Genomic DNA, 16,316 nt, shown 5'->3' with positions numbered 1-16,316 from the left:
CGCAGCGCATCCGTGACTCCGCTCCGGGATCAGCACCGGGGCTTAGCTCAGACCGGGAACTGCCTGGCCGCGCCCCCGCCCAGTGCCTGGCACCGCGTGTCACAACAAGGAGGCGGGTCCCCACGTGCCGGGGAGGGGGCGGGGCCAGAGGGGCTGCCGGGGGCGGGGCTTGTGCTGCTGCGCGTTCGGCCCGACGGGGCCTTTCCCTGCGCTGAGCCCCGGCCGGGAGAGCGGAGCGGGGGGGATGTTGTGTCCGCCCCGCCCCCCCCTCTCCTGCAGCGGCCCCGCCCCCAGGAGGTTTCAGCGACTCTGAGGACGCGGGGGGGGGCAGGAGCACCCGACAGTCGGACAGAAAAGGGCAAACGGGAGAGGGGGGAGTCGGATCACAGATGACCCGCCCCCCCCCGCCCCCATGTCTCTGACCCAGGCAGCAGGGCACCCTGGGGGAACATAGTCACGGGCAGGGTCGGGGGTGATGGAGCCAGAAGAGTCCAGGGCAGTTGGGGGAGGGGGAGCAGCTGGGAGGGGCAGAGTGGGGCTGAGTCTCAGTGGGGGGGGGGTGGCTCTGCCCTCAACCCCAGTGACCCAGTTGTGCCTTGTCGCTGGCACAGAACAGCCACGTGCCCGCTCAGGCCCAGGCTGTGTCTGAGCGCTGGGGGCAGCCACCCCCCTGGGGCCACTGGGCTTGAACTTGTGAGGCCCTATGGGAAGGGGAACACAAGGGGCTGGAGCAGGTGTCTGTGGCCACTCTGGGTCCTGCCCAGGGAAATGGGGCAATGAAGCAGAGAGCAGCCCCCTGGGGTGGTGGTGGCCCATATCACCCCCATTCTCCACCCCATCTGGGGCAGTAAAACAGCCTGTTGGGGGAGGCAGACCTGCCTTAGTAGCTGGGGGTATGTCTACACTACAGCACTAATTCGTTAATTCGAACTAAGCTAATTGGAACTAGTGCATCTAGACCTAAAAACTAGTTTGAATTAGCATTGTGCTAATTCAAACTAGCATGTCCACACTGAGTGGACCCTGAACCAAAGTTAAGGCTGGCCGGAAGCAGTGCCGGCAGGGTATCAGGTTAGGACTCAGAGTGTGGAGCTGCTGTCTCAGGCTAGCCGAGGGCTGTGCTTAAAGTGACCCAACCCCCACCCCGGACAGACAATTCTCAGGGTTCCCCGCTTGCTTGTCTACCTCGATGAGGGACAGCAAAGCAGTCCTGGCTTGGAGTGTCCTGAGTGCCCACACTCGGCACATCACAGCACTCGGCCATCAGCCCGGCTGCACTTGCCACAGGCTGCCATCCGGGGTGGTCAATCAGGGGGCTGCAGGAGAGTTTCCACCTCGAGCCCACAGAGCCACCCTAGTCCTCCTCATCGGGGGCTCGTACCTCATTCCCTCCTCACATCCTTCCACTTACCCCTTCCTAGTCCCCCTCCCTGATGTACAAAATAAAGGACATGTGTGGTCAAAAATAGAAACTCTCTTTATTTAACAAAACTCGGGGAGACTGGGGAAAGGAGGTGGGAGAGGGGAAGAGAGCGGGTGGGAGAGGGGATTGGGTAACCTGGGAGGAGGGAGCTGGAAGGGACAAGCCAGGGGAAGAAGGAGGAGAGGAAGTATAAAAGTATGGTACGCCATATCTTCAGTACTGTGTACGGATGTGGTCTCCTAACCTCAAAAGAGATGTTTTGGCCTTGGAAAGGGTTCAGAAAAGGGCAACTAAAATGATTAGGGGTTTGGAACAGGTCCCAAGAGAGGCTAAAAAGACAGGGACTTTTCAGCTTAGAAAAGAGGAGACTGGGGGGGGGGGGATATGATAGAGGTATATAAAAGCATGAGTGGTGAGGAGAGGGTGCATAAAGAAAAGTTCTTCATCAGTTCCCATAATAGAAGGACTAGAGGACACCAAATGAAATGAATGGGTAGCAGGCTTCAAACTAATAACAGAAAGTTCTTCTTCACAAAGCAAAGAGTCAACCTGTGGAATTCCTTGCTGCAGGAGGCTGTGAAGGCTAGAACTAGAACAGAGTTTAAAGAGAAGTTAGATAAATTCATGGAGGTTGGGTCTATGGAGTGCTATTAGCCAGGGGGGTAGGAATGGTGTCCCTGGCCTTTGTTTGTGGAAGGCTGGAGATGGATGGCACGAGACAAATGGCATGGTCATTGTCTTCAGTCCATCCCCTCCGGGATACTTAGTGTTGACCGCTGTCGGCAGACAGGCTACTGGGCTAGATGGACCTTTGGTCTGACCCAGTACGGCTGTTCTTATGTTCTAAGCTCAGAGCTCAGGGTCGGGGGTCTCACTGGACCACCTTGATTTTCATGCAAACCTGCTCCTGGGTTTGCATGTGGCCTTTGGTGGCCAGGCTGGCAGCTCTCCTGCCCTAGACAGCCACTTTCCTGTGCCTAGTACGGAGGTCATGGATGAGGTCCACGATCTACGCACTAGACCAGGCGGGCGCCGGCCTCTTGCGGCCCCGGGCAGGCTCCTGGGAACCGCCAGCCTGAAGAAGCGGAGGGCTGGGTGGCAGCGGGTGGCTGGTTCGTGCCATGCCAGGTGCAGGGTCTGCTGGCTGGGTGCAGACAGGCTTGCACCTGGCATGGGCACCATTGCCAGACCGTGCCCCTTTAAGGGCTCCGGGGCCGGGAGGGGTGCAGACGAGTTTCCCTGGTGGTGCCCAGAGTGGCCACCAGGGCAAGCTGGGGAGGGCTAGCCTCCCACTGTGATCAGCCTTTCCTGTGTTTCTGGCTCCTTCCAAGGGCTTGAATCTGGCACCTAAAATTGAGGAATGTGCATTTGGAAGAGGGAATTTCTGTCTCTTTGTTATCCTTTGTGTGCCCCAGTAGCCTAATGGACAAAGCAATGGCTTTTTAAGCCAGGGATTGCAGTTTCAAGTCCTGTCTGGGTTGATAGTTGTGATGTTTCCTGGTAGATGTAGAGTCTCCTTGGCTTCCTCTTTGCCATGTTACCTGTGAGATGTTTCAACACTGAGCAAGTGTCCCCTGGAATTGCCATTTTCCCCCAGACAGGACCCCTCAGGAGCAGACAGTGACACTGGTGTTAGGCGCAGACAGGAGGAGAGTGTTTCCTAAAAGCTGAGCTGTGCACAGTGAGGTCACTTGCAGAGAAGCAGACGCTGGCGTCTCTGCATGTGCCTTGGCACCTGTTACCCATAGGTACCTGCCACCTCTCACCCCCCGCCAGCAGCCAGACAGAAGGCCAGTGCTCATGAAGCCAGCGACTGTAGCGAGGGAGGAGGCTGCAGCACAATTCCAGCCCTGGGGCACATTGAACAATTGTTTGAAATATTTTTAAAACAAAAAATATGAAAAACTTTAGGCTCCATCTACACTGCACGCTTCTTGCTCAAGAACTGTTTTGGGCAAGAGCTCTTGTGCAAGAGCACATCCACATTGGCCTGCTAAACCTAGGGTTGTGAGCTTGAGATACCCATTTAGGGATCCAGGGCAAATCTGTCATGGATGGCTTTTGGTCCTTCCATGAGCAAAAGGACAGAGCTAGATAACTTCTCAAGGCTCCTTCCAGCTCTATGAGGTGGTTTATCTCCTTATAAAGAGCATCCATGGACCCTCTCTTGTGCAAGAAAGCTCTAATGGCTATTTTAGCCATAGGGGTTGCTGGCACAAGAAATCCCTCTTGCCTGTGCACACTGCCCTCTTGTGCAAGAGGGCTTATTCGTTATGGGGAGAGGAATAACTCTTGCACAAGAAGCCCTCTTTTCCAATGGTTTACTGTACATTTTCTTGTGCAAGAATGCACATGCAGGGTAAACACTCCCATAGTTTTTGCACAGGAACTGCCATTCTTGTGCAAAAAGCCCACAGCAGAGACCATAAACATGCAGTGTGAAAAACCTCACAACAACAAGCCCAACCTAGCAGGTCCCACTGAGATTTGAACTCAGATTGCAGTATTCAAAGTACTGACTGCTGCCCCTTACACCATGGTGTGGTTTAAAGGAAAAGGTTCAGAAATGTGGCTAGTCCCAGGAAGGCGCAGAAACAGGCAAACTATTACTAAATATCTTTTAAACTTTTATTGAAGGGCTTCTACGTATAAATTATGATTTTATCAATTTCTTACATACGTAGGCACCAAATAATTATTAGAATGACCAATAAGCAAAATGCAATACAGTGAAGAAAATTCTTTGAGGTTTCTCTAAATCCCAATAGTTGTTAACAAGGGACTAGGGATTATTAACAGTTACATTTACATCAGTCTTACTTATAAGACTAATCATTTATCTAAAACTTTTAACACTACTACTTAACAATACCTCTAAACAATTTCAGATAACAATACTTACATTTAACAGACACACAAACTACAACAACAACATATTTGCTATTCATTATGTTTGGTATACGTTACGCTCTACAGGAACTCGTTTGGTTCGGTGAGCGGGAGGTGGTCCTCGGGTGATCAGTCCTCGGACCTGGCTCATATTCCACCATCCAATGTTTATTCGGGATTCCTCAATTTGATACAGGAGGGGAAGCTGTTTTATAGAGAAAGCTTTTGCGTGCTTTTTGTGACAGGCTAGCAGACCCTGTCTGTTAAGTGACAGGAGTAAGGGGGTAAGATGGTTTCCTGTTTTTCCTTTTCTGCCTTATCGGGCATGGCACAGTCAGCACAACCAGCACAAACTTTATATGAACATTTTGGGTCTGGTTTTGGTTCCTGTTCGTCGCTGATCTTTAAGTTACATAGTGTAAGGGTTTTCATCAAGGGGAAGTTGACCTTTTGCTTGGATGGCAATACGCGCGAGAGGCCTGGCCAGCAAAGAGCCTGCTTTCACACATGGGACTGACACAACACACTGTATGCGGGTACCTGGGATACTCAGTTTTCCAGTTGGCCTCTGCACTTCTGGCTTCCCTCCTGCTACTTCATCCCTCTGGCTATGACTACATGGCAAATTTATTTTGGAATAAGCTGTTCTTGAATAGTGATTCCAAAATAGCTTATTTCGAACTAGCACGTCTACACTGCAAGGAAATCTCAGAATAGTCCAAGGCAGGCACTCCAGTGCAGACGAGCTACCTTGATTTAGAGCCCTAGCAAGAATAACTCAGAATGGCCCCGGGGAGGGGCTAGTTCAAACTAGCAGCAGTGGCCCATCTACACAGGCCTTATTTCGAAATAGCTAATTTGGAACAAGTGTTATTCTTCGTAGAATGAGGTTTGCAGAAGTCGGAATAAGCCGTCTGTTACTTCAGAATTATTTCAAAATAACGGAATTGCTGTGTAGACTCTTGCATTGTTGTTGTGGAATAACGGCCATTGTTCCAAAAGAACTTTTGTGTGTGGACAGAACCTGCACCAAGAAATGTGATTGGCAGCTCACACCCACAATCATTTTGTCAATTGAAGTGCAGCACTCTGAAAACATGGACCCTAGGTAACTACCTTGGTTGCTTTCTGCTAAGGCCACCCAAGAGGAAGAAGAACAGCTCCTTTGAGTCAGAGTTGAACCAGTGATCTAAGGATCACTTGCCAAACACACACTACAGTCCTCTGCTCTGCCAGCTGAGCTATCAAAGGGTGCCTGAATAAACTGCCTTTGTCCAGGTTGTCCCTTCTGCAAATCTCAGGGCAACTTCTCCCCCAAATAGATGGCATTGCTGATAAGGGGCAGATGAGCACAGGTGCTATCACAGGTACTTCACATGCAGACAGACCCCCTGAGTGAAACCTGAGCTATGTCGGGGACTCGAACCCGGACGGCCTCTGTTCGTTGTCTGACCGCAAAGAGACAGGCAACACCAGCAAGATCCAATCACAAGCTCTTTATTGAATGGTGCACACAACAATAGAGAGCGGCCCGTCTCCAAAGTGAACCAGCCCCGATTTCATTTACAGGTAGGCTTATATAGACAGTTCCGTCGCGTCATAGACTATTCGCCCAAGCAACCAACCCCCCTTTATCAGTTAGAAACCTTTAATTCCCATGCATATTTGGCCAACTATACATCATGGCCTTAAGCAATTCATAATGCATCAGCAATTTCTTATCAGCCCAAAAGACAGGTACTGGGCAATAAGGAGACAGTTCGTTATGGCCAAAGGAGAACAGAAACAGGGAGTTTGGAACAAATGGGGAGAGCAGAAACAGGGAGGCTCCTTATCAGTTCTCAAAACAAACTGTTCCTCATCACAGCAGGTACAAAAATGCAGCTTCTTGCTTATCTCATTTTGCCAACTTGAGCAAGCGTGTAGGGTGCGTCCCTGCTTGAACTTATTTCCAGTTCTGTCCAGGGACTACCCAGAAACCTTTGTTACATTTGCTTTAGCATAACTGCACTAGGCCTATTTTTTCTAGGTCCTAACAGTCCCCCCTTTGTCCCTAGAGTACCATGAAGGGACTCTTGGGACACATTGTAACAACTTACTACTTGGTGGAACACACTTTAGTGCCTATCCAACATCCACAACGAATTAGGACATAGAGAACTACCAAACCACAAATAACAATGACAGCGCTACGAAGTAAGTTATGGAGCCAACCACCAACATTTGAAAACCAGCTAAATAGGTTGCTCCACCAGGAATCCCCTTTTTTTTTTCCATGGTCTTTTGCTGCTTGCATAAGATGGTGCACTCTGTTCTAAGTGGCATTATAAACATTAGGAATATACACACAACACTCTTGTCTATTAAGGCACATGTTTCTCCTTGAGAGGCTAACAGAATATCTAGTGCTAAGCGATTTTGGAGAACCATTTGCGGGATCTTTCTCTGCTCGATAGCCAGATTAGTTAAAGCATCAGCAGTGATATTAGCCATTATTTCCAAAATTTCTTGAAGCCTCATTACTCCTTCTCCTATTCGATAAAAGGCCCCTCCACAAGCATTGGGAAATGCTGCACAAACACCTGTCCAATCATTCACAGCCCGCCAAGTAAGAGGACGAGATTCTTTAGCATCTGTCTCAGCGTCCCTCATATTTCTAATCTTTCCAGTGGGGAGATGAGGGCGGTAAACAACAGGTGGCTCCAACCAGGCCAAGTAGCAGGATCCACTCCATGAAGGAGGAAGGGTCAAATATGCTTTGTTACCGCACACTTAGTACACTCTAAATAAGGGTTGGTTTCATGGACTTTATCCTACCGGTCCGATGGGTAGGGTTGGACCATTCGGATAAGAGCATAAACAGAGAGACTTGTTGCTAGGTCCAGGAGAGCGCCGAGTACAATTTAGAGAGGAGCAGTTATAATGGGTGTGTGTGAAGGAAGGTACGCAGGATGATATATTTACTTTCATTAACCTAGGGATCAGAAAGTCAGCTGTACCATTGATAATTTGGTATTTATCTTCAGTTAGAGTATAAGCAGACCCGACATGGGAAATGTCAAGTGCACTGACTGATTCTGACAAGCATACCAGAATCAGTAGACTACCTTTTTAATAGGCACTAATGTCTGGGTTTTTCTATACATTCAGGAATCTTCTATTTTTAATCTCAATCTTTTCCCAAGTAATGTTTAGATTTCCTGAGGAATTCTTCCAAGATGGGGTCCATGTTATGTTCATTGCACAAAGGGAAATGAGAACTATAAGCAACCCTCTTTGACTATCTACTGGGACTAGGGAACACACCCAACATGACGTATTATGTAATTCTGGCATTCGAGCCTTCAGCTTATGTGCAAGATGAATAAAGGTGTTAGAGCTGTTAGTTTCTACAGCCTTTACATCCTATACCACCAAAAGAGAAAGATAAATAATAATAGTAAAAACATAAGAACCCAGGTTAGAAAACGAGGCCTTCCTTCCGGAAAAGGACACCACTAGTCTAAGGTTTCTTGAGTCAAAGTCGAAGCTTTAGGTTGCCCAAAGGGGTAGCAGTCCATTTGCCCTGGGCACAGATGTCATCTGCTTCTGGTTCACCCGGTTTGCGGTGGGGTGAACGTGCGTGGCTCCCTTGAAGTCCGACGTCGTCTGCTTCTGGGCCTGGATTGCTAGTACCAGGCCTGCGCTGATCCCCGTCTACTTCTGGACCTGGGTTTCTGGTACCAGGTCTGCGGTGCTCATTGTTGGGGCCAACCTGTGTAGGCACTGGAACTGGTTTGCAGTGGGAGGCGTGAATTCAGGTGGGCAATTTCTTACACTTTACAGCAGTATGGGTGGTTAGAAGGACTTGGTAGGGACCCTTTCACCTGGGTTTCAGGGCAGTTTTCCACTGGTGAACCTTCACGCAAACCTAATTTCCTGGTTGTAGTTTATGGCACGGCTCAGTCGGGGTCTCCTGGAAGGCGTCTTTAACCTGAGAATGATAAGACTGTACACACCTCATAAGTTCCTGACAATACTTGACTATGCTTTCTTTAATAAGTGTTGCATCAGCCAGGTCAATTTTTTGGCTGCTTAACAATTTCATAGGTCGGCCACATGCAATTTCATGTGGAGTGAGTCCAGTTTTCCGATTAGGAGTCACTTTCATGCTCGTTAGGGCAATCGGGAGTGCTTCTACCCATGTTAAGCCAGAGTTCTTACATATTTTTGCAAGTTTGTTTTTTAAAATCCCGTTTCATTTCTCTCCTGCTCCTGCGCTCTCCAGGTGTCATGCGCAGTGCGGTGCTTGTTTGATAGAGTAGTACTTTGCCAGTTTTTAAACAATTTGTCCAGTAAAGTGGGTACCTTTATCACTGGAAATCACAAAATGTATTCCCTATGATGGGATGTAATGATTTAGAAGTTTCTTTGCCACTGTGATGGCATCAGCTTTCCTGCAGGGAATAAGCTTTTACCTATCTTAAAAACAAGCAAACAATAACTAACACATATTCAAAAGATTGACATTTAGGCAATTGAATAAAGTCCATTTGTAAATTCAGCCATGGTCCCAAAGGCAGAGGTCTGGTTGCCGGAACTGTCTTTACAGGTTTACCCACATTGTGGGCTTGGCAGACAGGGCAAGCCAGACAATAATTTTTGGCTGCTTGGGAGAATTTGGGAGCAAACTAATTTTGTTTTACCTTTGCCAACGTGTAACAATCCATGGAGCACAGAGGCAAGGTGAAGTAGCAAGACCACTGGGGCAACAATGTGGCCATTAGAGCTGCGCCAGTAGTGGTCTGGGTGCAAGGTGCACCCTGCCAGTCTCCACTCCTGCTTTCCCGATTCTGGGGCTTGGTCTTGCAGGAGGGCCAGTTCCGAAAGAGATGGCAAAGGAGCTGGTAATTATAGGAGAGAAGGGAAAAAAACAGCAGGTAGAGGAGCAGATTCCTTTACATTCCAGACAGTACAAACTGCATAGTCTGATACTAAAACTCCACTAGAATTAGAAAAGCAAAAACCATCTATGTAAAGCACAAAGTTTAAATTATTCTTTCATTAAAACAACAATATTGTACACACAACAATGTTTTAAATACATATATCACAATTAGGACACACAAGACAAATTTGGATAGAACACAGAACACAAACTTACTATGTCATGACACAGAACCATGTTTTTTTTTCTTTAGTTACTTTTTAGCTAATATTAGTGCTTTTTGATAATCTGAAAGACAAAGAAAACATTTCTACCCACACTGGGGTTGTGCATTATATTTTAGAATACTTTTTTTACCAATGTTCTTTGCTAATTTTTGATTAGCCTGCTGTTACCTAATGGTATGCTTTTGTTTTGCACACTAGCTTCAGAGGGTTTGAGTAAATTACTTTATTGTTCAATTATTAAGTTAAAGATGACATGCCTTAGTTTCCTTCTTGTACTGCAGACCAGGCTTTTTTTTTTCCTTTAATGTGTGAAGCTTCAAATAATTTACTGCCACAGAAACTTTTTCTTAGAACAAGACCCTTGCTAGTTAATATTTTAGCAAGCAAAAAGGTTTTCTTTTCCTGAAAAGACTTATATACAATGTTACAGGCTTACTTATGGGGGACATGCTCCCCCTTTCCAGAACAGACAGGCAGTTTGCAGACACACACAACCTTGGATCTGAAAGCAAACCAAAAGTGCTATCAACTCAGCTTTGAACAGAAAAACAGTGAAGTTTCTGGGCTTGGATTTCTTTAAAACAATAATTAGTTTTCTTGGAAGACACATTTAACCCTTAGGGTGCAGGTTTTACAAATTTACAATGTATAGATTTTATTCTTTTATGCAGTTAACCAATTAAGTTTCAGTAGAATTCCTTATTTCTCTTTAATAAATTTAACAAAGTGTCTATAGCCAAATGTTTAAACTTTATTGTTTCTTTGCCTAGATATTAAAAGAGGCTGCAAGAAACAAGGAGTCATTTTTAAAGCAGGTTTCCCTTTATATATAACAACAATCGCTTAATTCCTTCTTTCTCTCTCTTTCTTCTTTTTTTCATTGTACACCCGTGTCACAATGCTAACCACTTCAGGTAAACATTTCCCTTGCATCCCGTCCGAATTCAGATCTCAGTTAGGCTCAGCGGTGGGCATACCTCTCCAAGCTTGATTCTGGTGATGTGCTACAGCCTTTTCTTTAACCTTTTGATGCTCATTTTCCATGAGGAGGGTATTTAACAATTGAATCACATCAGCCCAGGTTGGCAGATGGATAGAAAAAATGGTACGGAATATTCTTTTTACCACCTCCGGGGCATAGGGTGGGGGAAGTTTAACAGATTTTTCTACACACACAGCCTGCAGAGCCTTTTTAAATTCCTTTGGTTTGTAATTATACTATACAATAAATATTCCATTTGTCCGGGTCTAAGATTGACCAGTATGTTCTTTAGGGCATTCATTCTTTCTACGGAAAACATCCCGCAGTCTGGCCAATCATTATCCGGGGACAAATTAGCAGTGAGTGAAGGCCATTGTGTTTGACACAAATCCTTCATTTTAGATTTTGCTAGACCGGCCGTTCCAGAAATGTCCTTCCAATCCCTTAGGATCAGGGTCAACGGGGCGTCCCCCGGGCACTTACTGCCGCCCTGTCCCATTTTTACCAGCCAAAGGATCCTTAACCCAATTTCTCAATACCGAGCGCTCGCTTACCTCTTCAGGGACTTTAACCCCGAACACTCCAGGGACTTTAACCCCGAACACTCCAGGGACTTTAACCCCGAACACTTCAGGGACTTTAACCCCGAGGTCCTGGATCCTACACAACGGGTAGGTGATGTTGCTGGATTTCTGCGGGCCTCAGCTGGTTCACAGGACACGCCTTATCGCCGGAGCAGGGATCAGGCCACCTGGCAAGGCTCCTCAAAACCGGAGGATGCGCGCTGCGTTGCTTCGGAGTCCGATCCTTTGCACCGGAGAGTCAGACGGGTCCCATCTGGGGTGCCAAATTTGTCGGGGACTCGAACCCGGACGGCCTCTGTTCGTTGTCTGACCGCAAAGAGACAGGCAACACCAGCAAGATCCAATCACAAGCTCTTTATTGAATGGTGCACACAACAATAGAGAGCGGCCCGTCTCCAAAGTGAACCAGCCCCGATTTCATTTACAGGTAGGCTTATATAGACAGTTCCGTCACGTCATAGACTATTCGCCCAAGCAACCAACCCCCCTTTATCAGTTAGAAACCTTTAATTCCCATGCATATTTGGCCAACTATACATCATGGCCTTAAGCAATTCATAATGCATCAGCAATTTCTTATCAGCCCAAAAGACAGGTACTGGGCAATAAGGAGACAGTTCGTTATGGCCAAAGGAGAACAGAAACAGGGAGTTTGGAACAAATGGGGAGAGCAGAAACAGGGAGGCTCCTTATCAGTTCTCAAAACAAACTGTTCCTCATCACAGCAGGTACAAAAATGCAGCTTCTTGCTTATCTCATTTTGCCAACTTGAGCAAGCGTGTAGGGTGCGTCCCTGCTTGAACTTATTTCCAGTTCTGTCCAGGGACTACCCAGAAACCTTTGTTACATTTGCTTTAGCATAACTGCACTAGGCCTATTTTTTCTAGGTCCTAACAGCTAGATCCATCCATGTCACAGCAAAAGGAAGAAAGTTGGGTTCTTCTCATGTGTCTTCTTTGTTCCAGAGTCTCTAGGGGTGTGACACCAAAACCTATTGTGCTGGCCGTAATGTTTTCCTTTATTTAAAATGAAGTTTGATCAACTAACATGAGACAGTTCAAACGCTGAATCATTTAATGATTTAAATTAAACTTTTCTCCCCAGCTGCAGCCCTAGCAAAATGGCTGGGGTGTAATTATGTCATTAGTGGCGAGTGTCCATTAGTAACCAAGAGTCCATGGAAAGGTTTGGGGAGGGCAGGGGCTCAGCAAAGGGGTGGGGTCTTGGGGAAGGGACGGGATAGATCCTGGCTTGCCCTGACATTTAAAAGGTGACCCTTGGGGCATGTGGCCCCCTGAGCAGCCTCTGATGTTCTCTGTGTGAGCCCCAGAACCAGCCCTGAGTGAGTGGAGGGAGGGGGAGCAGCTCACACATGCCAAGGGGCTGGCCAGGGGCAGGACATGAGCCTGCAAGGCAGCAGTGACATCACAAGGACCTTTTGCAGCATCTCAGCTCATTGGCTGGGAGGCAGTGACCTCACAGGGGGTCCATAGCAACAGCCAGGTGGGACAGGCTGCAGGGCTGGGGCATCTCAGAGACCCCCATGGCCTGGCTGCCTGGAATCTCCTTTGTGAGGTTTCCCCTTGAGGGCAGAAGGGATTGAGGGTCCCAGCTGGGAGTGTCTCTGTGGACATTTCCCCTTTCCCCAGGCTGCAGTGGGAAGGGCTGGGGCAGGCAGGGGCTGGCACTAAACTGAAGAGAGATCTGGGAGAAGCAAGAGGAAGGGCTGCATACATCCAATGAGGATAGGATTCAAACCCATGCATGCAGAGCACAATAGATTAGCAGTCCATCACCTTAACCACTCGGCCACCTCATCTGATCTGTTGGGATTTTTTACCAATTGTCCAAAGCCAGCACTGCCAGGAACCTTTGTGCCACTCATAGGCTGGCCAGGGTCGCCCAGGGCGGGAAGGTTTTGGCTTTTCACAATGTTCCCGGGGCTGTTGTACAAAGCTCAGTGCTGGTAACAAACCCAAACACCCCTTGGCTACATCTACGCTGCAGGCTTCTTACACAAGAACTGTTTTGTGCAAGAGTTCCTGCGCAAAATGTCTTGTGCGATAACATGTCCACACTGCCATGTTCTTTTGCGCAAGAATGTCCATGGCAGTGTGCACACTGCAGTGTAGATGCTCCTCAAGTTTTTGCGTAAGAACAGCCATTCTTGAGCAAGAAGCCTGCAGTGTAGATGTAGCCCCTGGGTGCCCAGAGACGGGCTGTCTAGTCACAGTCTGGCTCGGCGTGCGCTCTGCAATGGGAAGATGTCCACGGAGCAGGCAGATGGCAGCGGCACACGGCTCTGGTGGGCCCAGCATCCAGAGGAGCGTTTCCGATATGAGTGTTTACTGACAGTGTCCGTCTCTGGTCTGATTTCACAGTGTGGTGAGACACTGGCACCCACAGCAGCATGGATGGGGTGGCTGGAGGGAGTGGCTGGTGGGCGGCCGGTAGGAGCAGTAGCAAGTGGCCAAGGAAGTGGGTGAGCCTCATTTGCATATCTAATGAGCCACCATTGTTGTGGAAGAGGCTCTTGTGCCAGAAGGAGCATCTACACAGCCCCTTCTTGCGCAAGAAAATCCCTCTTGCGCAATGCCATTACACTTAGCCTCATTTTCATATTTCTGGCGCGAGAACCCACCAGCATAGACATACCCCAATTGTATTCACTGTCAGGGAGCTCAGTGGCCCCTCCCTCTTCCTACCTGCTCTCCCAAAAGAGACACACCTGGCGCCCCTTTACTTTCTCCCAGCAATTGCCATGCTGCAAAGCAGATAGTGGAGACACCAAAGGCTCTGTGGCACAATGGAAAGTGTGTTGGACTTTTAAGTTTGGGTGCTTGCTGTGACCTAGCTCAGTCATTCAAAGGTTGTGGGTTAAAATCCCACCAGAGTCACTTTAGGTGCTTCCTCATTTCCACAGCAGCTTTTACAGAACAGGCAATCCTTAGGCTGACACCAGGATGGGCTTTAGTCCAGACAGTTCCCAGGAGACCCCAGCGAGGGTGGAGACAAGGGCTGCTCTGAAAGGCTGCAAGTACCCACAGACCTTTTTGTCCCTTCATGTCTCCTTCCAGTGCTGTGCATCACTCAAGCTATGTCTACACACACTGAAAAAGCTAGGTAAATTGTGAATCCTAGTTTGCATAGCTTTTTCTGGAAGAAGCTTTTCCAACATTTGGCCTGTTTACACTGGGCCAAATGTGGGAAAAAAACCTTTTTTTGTAACATCTCTTCTTCTTCATAAAATGAGGTTCACAGAGGCACCAAAAACGCTTGTCTGCTCTTCCGAAAAAAATTCGGCAGATGTGTTCTCTGGATTAAAGCATTGTCTCTGTAGGGTAGACAGACTCCTGATGTAACAATTTATTTCAAGTTTAGGTGCAGTATAGATAGAGGGTTGACTCAGAGTCCTTAGTGCTGCCTCTTAGACCATGGGACCCACACAAGACACCAGTGACTCAGCTGGGTCAAGTCACACAAGGGTAGGAGCAGGAGCAGCCAGACCCATACACCTGCTTCCAAGGGCAGGGGAGGCTGAGACACAAGTGTCCATCAGTTGCCTGGCCTGACCGATCTGACATCCCCAGGCTGGCACCAAGGGGCATTCTCAGCTGATGTCACCCCCCTCTGTCCCATGCAAGTTGGGCTTATCCCAGGCAGGAGGAGCTGCACTTACCCGGACACCCAGGGGACCAGCAATAAGAGAAGACCCTGTGTTTTTACCTCGCTTTGAACCAGGGACCTTTTGCATGTGGAGTAAATGGGACAACCACTTCACCAGAGAAACACACTTCAAGGGGTGGAACTGAGGGAACTGGTGCTGAGGGGCCGGCCCCTTTCCTGCTGCCCCAACTCTTATTCCCACAATGCACTTTGTGCAGGGGCCATTGGTCTCTGTGCCAAGGTGCATGGCTGGGAGCCAGGACTCAGGACCCTTCCCCAAATCCCCCCTCTGACCTGCTCACACTGTCTGGCTGCCTCCAGCACAGGCTGAGCTCAGGGGCCAGGTGACCTGCCCAGCAGCTGTGATGGCATCAGGCCCTTCCCACCAGCCTGCTCAGTCTGGAGATGGAGCTCCAGTGGCCTCAGACACCCAGCAAAAGGAACAAAAGTCTCTTTGTTGAACCTTGGGGCATGGAAGCTGAAGCACCAGGACCTTATAACAACCAGCTGAGTCTTAGTAGGTCCCACTGAAATTTGAACTCACATTGCAGGATTCAGAGTCCTGAGTGCTGCCCCTTACACCATGGGACGTGTGGCATGAAAGTAGGGTGGCCACCTCTGACTCTCAGCTCTCAGGCTGGCCTCTGCTCTCCTGGCTTCTCTCCAGCTGCTTCATCTCCCAGGACTCCCTGTAAGAAATGTGTCACTTTCACCCCTGGGAGCAGCTCAGCCATGCAAAGGGGCTGCCTGGGGCAGGACATTAGCCCTGGAGGGCAGGGGTGGGTGTGGCAGTGACATCACAAGGGCCTTTTGCAGCCCCTCAGCTTATTGGCTAAAGGAGGTTGGGAGGTGATGACCTCACAGAGAGTCCATGACAATGGCCAGATGGGACAGGCTTCAGGGCAGGGGCCATGTCAGAGCCCCTCCATGGCTTTGCTGCAGGGAGTCTCCTTGAGAGTTGCCCTTGAGGCCTTTTTGGAGCCTTCTCCTTTCCCACGACTAACTGACCTAGAAGGCCGACGTCTCTGTGGAGAAGGGAAGAGCCTCCAAGAAGAGCATTGTACATGAAGCAGCAGAATTAGCTCAAGTGGTAGAGTGCTTGCTTCGCATGTGAGAGGTAGTGGGATCAATGCCCACATTCTCCAATGAGGGGAGAAACTACCAATTTTTCTTTTTGCCAGCCAGGGGGCTAAGTGGCTCCGGTAGCCCCCCCCCCCCGCCCCGGCCCCCACTTCCTACTTGCTTTCCCCAAAAGCCAGCCACGTTGGGGCAGAGAGCTGCTGGACACCAGCCCTCCTGGGCCAGGCAGTGGCAGAAGCACTGGAGACAGGTTGCAGGTGGGGCAGAATTAGCTCCATTGGAAAAGTGCTGCCTTTGCGCATGAGAGGTAGCAGGATTCACTCCCATCTTCTCCCACCTGCTTGCTGGTGCTGAGGGGCCGGCCCCTTTCCTGCCGCCCCAACTCTTATTCCCACAATGCACTTTGTGCAGGGGCCGCTGGTCTTTCTGCCAAGGTGCGTGGCTGGGAGCCAGGACTCAGGACCCTTCCTAAAATATACAAATCCCCGCCCCCCATGACCCTCTGTTCCACTCACACTGTCTGGCTGCTGCCTACATG

At 48.9% G+C, this 16,316-nt stretch overlaps 1 long non-coding RNA gene across 1 annotated transcript; it reads right to left on the bottom strand.

Moving 5' to 3' along the window:
• Positions 1 to 8,717: 8,717 nt before the first annotated feature.
• On the bottom strand, positions 8,718 to 11,914 carry LOC142819901 (uncharacterized). The gene is made up of 2 exons (XR_016347402.1): positions 11,003 to 11,914; positions 8,718 to 9,195 (listed from the first exon to the last, which is right to left on the bottom strand). It is a non-coding gene; the product is annotated as an uncharacterized LOC142819901 (long non-coding RNA).
• Between the last annotated feature and the right edge of the window lie 4,402 nt (positions 11,915 to 16,316).

This window comes from Pelodiscus sinensis, chromosome 19 (assembly GCF_052426305.1).
Source record: "Pelodiscus sinensis isolate ZL-2025 chromosome 19, ASM5242630v1, whole genome shotgun sequence".
Classification (NCBI taxonomy): domain Eukaryota; kingdom Metazoa; phylum Chordata; order Testudines; family Trionychidae; genus Pelodiscus; species Pelodiscus sinensis.
This window is presented reverse-complemented; position numbering and strand designations above follow the sequence as displayed.